Source organism: Pelobates fuscus, chromosome 5, assembly GCF_036172605.1.
Source record: "Pelobates fuscus isolate aPelFus1 chromosome 5, aPelFus1.pri, whole genome shotgun sequence".
Classification (NCBI taxonomy): Eukaryota; Metazoa; Chordata; class Amphibia; order Anura; family Pelobatidae; genus Pelobates; species Pelobates fuscus.
Genome location: NC_086321.1, coordinates 353,381,959 through 353,386,169, shown reverse-complemented (window position 1 = coordinate 353,386,169; position 4,211 = coordinate 353,381,959). Strand labels below are relative to the sequence as shown.

At 46.5% G+C, this 4,211-nt stretch overlaps 1 pseudogene; it reads right to left on the bottom strand.

The window, feature by feature from the left end:
- Positions 1-689: 689 nt before the first annotated feature.
- LOC134610371 (translationally-controlled tumor protein-like) lies at positions 690-1,847 on the bottom strand (annotated as a pseudogene).
- Between the last annotated feature and the right edge of the window lie 2,364 nt (positions 1,848-4,211).

Genomic DNA, 4,211 nt, shown 5'->3' with positions numbered 1-4,211 from the left:
ATTTTCAAGCCCACCTACACAAATCTTATATCAAAACGTTCAGATATCCCTGCTGCCACTAAAAATGTCCACGGCTAAGCCATAGTCCTGATTGTTTTCGCAATATGACCATTTGTTTGCAACTCACGCAGTCCATTGACATTCATTGAAACGCCACTCTGCAAAGCTCACATTTGAAGGGCAATTTCTAAACTGCGACTGTGCCTTCCTTGTTAATATCTCAGAGACATACTATACATCAAAATGTAGGTCTGGGTCTTGTGATTCTCACAATATAAAGCTCTTCACTGTAGGATTTATAGTTTTTAAAATACGACCGTTTGAAGATGGCAACCGCAAAAATACTCTGACCTGTGCAAGGCTGCAGCAGCAAGTGATGTCATAGACAGGGCCATTTGCACCTGCTAATGTTTTTATAACTGTATGTTTTAATGTAACTGTGCAACAACGTTGCAATTAAATGTGCTATATAAATAAATAATAACAGTTACTCCGCCCACTCCAGTTGTATACTACTGGTGGAGGCAAGAACACTTCACAATTTCCCCAGAAATTGTAGCTTTTCTAGTATATATGTGAGATAACATTAAGTGGTCTTGCTATGCAAGAACACTTAATTAGATGCCAAATATTGCATTATTTTGTGTAGAGGTAAAGAGAGACTATGCACTTTTCAGGACCAATCAACACTTTAAAAAAGTTCAAGGATGATCATAAGCCTGTGCAGAGCAGGCAGCAGTCATTTATGCTCTCCCCATTCAACACAACCGATGTTGAGTAATGCAGGGCAACTGAAGTGTAACCAACATAACCCCTTCAGAGCCAGAGGTTCTTACAACAGAACAGAAAGGTCCTCTGGCAGTGGAGGAGCAATTTTCAAAGGGCCAGCAGCAGAGTGTATCCCCTGGTTTACTTGATAGGCATGTTGTCCACTTATTTGCATGTTCAGGCAAAAGATGTTCATGAAGCACAAGAACTCTGTGCAAACAGGCGAAGTTGTGTCCTCTCAAATGCACTCAAAAGTCAACATCATGTATGGACTGTAGGAAACCAAGAACCATTACCTACAGTGGAGAATGATGGACTTTATTTGAACTATAAATGAAGGTATGAACATGTAAAAATGTGCCTCCACCGGAATAATTTAGGGGCAAAGTAAATCGTGAAGATCAATGTTATCAGTCCAGTTTGAGTCTTAAGACTTTGCGTTATCCAGGTGCTTTATAGATGAGAAGCAGCAGCCAGTTCCGATCCAAGATGTGATTGTTAATATTTCTCTAGCTCCAGGTCATCCTTGAAGAAGATCATGAAAGGAGTAATACTATCTTCACGGAAATCCAGCAGAGCCACCTTGCCCTCTGTTCATGCCTTCTCCTGTAAAGAACTGGTAGTTTTTAAAGTTGCCAAGGATGTCTTTGATTTTCTCTGCAGCACCAGTCATGAAAGGTTTAACATGGGTTGGATTTGTTTCCTCAAGCTTTCCTTTGATTAGTTTCATGTAACCCTTAATATAAGATTTGTAAGATTCCTTTGTGAAGCCAGTTTCCTGAAGCTTGTGATTTAATACTATATCAATTCCTGTGACTGTTGTTAAATCTGACCCTTCGTCTGGGCACTCAGCAGATGCATTTTCACCAACCAGAGCATCATCAATTGGACCTTCTATTCTAGAGACCATCTTGCCTTCAACTTCATAGCAAAGTCTACAACTGCTTTCTTTGATTTTGTAGATGTCTGAGAACATCTCGTCTCCGGACATGATATCCCTGTAGATGATCATGGCGGCGGTGTACTGAGCAGCTAGATCCCGGAGCAGTCTATCGGAGGCTCAGCGCCGGCAGAGGGTGGGGAGAGGAAAAGCATCAAGGTTATTAATATGAAGTGTAAAAGCTCTGTACGTTCACATCCTTTGCAAAATGCACTATAAGCAGAGACGGTATAAAAATATTATCTATTTAGGACCTAAACTCCTTTGTCCTTTATTTTCTATTAGGAAAGCTTTCTGTCGCAGAGCTTCCTAGCAATAAAACAAATATTAAAGGGACACTATAGTCACCTGAACAACTACAGCTTAATGTATTTGTTCAGGTGAGATCTATAGCTTCCTGCAGGCAATCTAATGTAAACACTGTATTTTCAGAGAAAATACAGTGTTTACATTGATTGATAGGAATACCTCCAGTGGCCGTCACTCAGACTTCCTATCATGTAGGGCCCTAAAAAGGCCCTGTACACGTCAGACGTATTAAAATACTCCTCTGTCAGAGAGGAGAGGGGGCGGGCAAAGACCGCGAGCGGAGCTGTCAGTAGTGCAAAACTCCAAATCCCCTGCCTCTGGCTCTGGCCCTGCCTCTGGCTCTAGCCCTGCCTCTGGCTGGGGATTCAGATTTTTCAAATTACCCCGCTCTCCCTGCAGCCAGCACACAGCAGTCAGTGAAGTCGGCCTCTCCTGATGATGTCAGGAGGAGGAGGGGGCGTGATTTGCTCTGCTCTTTTCCCAGACTGCCCAGCGGATGGGAGAAGAGCAGTGAAAGTCACGCCCCTTCCTCCTGACATCATCAGTAGAGGCCGACTTCCCTGGCTGCTCTGTGATGGCTGCAGGCTCCAGCTCCTCTCTCACCCCTCCCTGGCCAAAGGTAAGCCTCAGGTAGGGGGGGGGGTACGTTTTTGTTTTGTTTTTTTTTAATCAAATGTTTTGGGGCAGCTCCTCTCCAACCCCCTCCCTGTGCCCCCACCACAGCCCCTGTGTCCCCCATAGCCACAGCTACTCTCCCCCTCTAGAGCCCCAGTGCCCCCTCTCTCAGTCCCTGTGCCCCCTCCTCACCACAGCCCCCCAAATGCCAGCTCCTGTACCTCCTTCTCTAGCTCCTGTCCCCCCTTCTCCAGCTCCTGTCTCACCTCCAGCCCCCCACTCTACAGCTCATGTTTCCCCCTCCTACAGCTCCTGTGTCCCCCTCTCCAGCTCCTGCCCCCCTCCAGTCCAGCTCCTGCCCACCCCATCCAGCTCCTGTCTCCCCCCCGCTACAGCTCCTGTGTCCCCCTCTCCAGCTCCTCTCCCCTCCCCTCCAGCTCCTGCCCCTCCCCATCCAGCTCCTGTCTCCCCCCGCTACAGCTCCTGTGTCCCTCTTTCAGCCCCTGTGTCACCCATTCTCAGGGCCCGCGTCCCTCACCACAGCCCCTGTACCCTCTCTCAGCCCATGTAACCTGATTTTCCCCCCACCACAGACCCTGTCCACCCCTCTCAGCCCCTGGGGGGGGAGAAAGAGACACACAAAGGGGCAGAGATACACAAGAGGGGTTGTAAGAGATACACAAGTGGGTGTAAGACATAGTAAAGGGGGGATAAAATATAATAAAGAGGGTAAAAAAAATGCAAAAGGGATCTGTTTTCTCCTCCTCTTTATTTCCTCAGTCTCCCTCAGTACAAAAATCTCTCCTTACACCCACTTCACTCATCCCCCATTCATATTTACATATGCCCCTCTCTGCTACACTCCCTCCTTCTCTCATCTCATGCCTTACACTAATTTCTATACTCTCTCACTCCGACCCACAATCGATCTCATTCTAGACCCCATGCATACAAAACCCATTCACACCTCCTGTCACTTTCTCTCCTCCTACTTCTACCAGCTGGTGATGTCTCTCCCAATCCAGGGCCCTTCACCTTCTCTACACACACTAAGACAACCAGAAACCCCACAAACCTCATCACAAAACCCTGCCCTTTACCCTCACTTACCAAAATTCATTGTGCACTCTGGAATGCCCGCTCCATCTGCAGTAATTTAAATTTAACAACCATACACGACTTTTTCATCTCAAACTTACTCACACTGCTTGCACTTACAGAGACCTGGCTGTCCCCCTCTGATAGCGCTACTCATGCCTCTTTATGTTTTGGTGGGCTTCAATTCTCTCACACTCCCAGACTCAACTGTAAAGGAGGTGGCGTAGGCATCCTTCTCTCCCCTCAATGTACCTTTCAACCAATCATAACTCCCCCTGCCCTATTCTTTTCTTCTTTTGAAGTTCACACTGTCCGTCTATTTAAACCCACTCCTTTAAGAATTGCTATCATCTACCGCCCCCCCGGTTATCCTAGACTATTCATTGAGCACTTTTCTTCCTGGCTTCCCTACTTCCTCTCATCTTCCCTTATACTTGGGGATTTCAATATCCCAATCAACAACCCTAATTGCACTGATGCC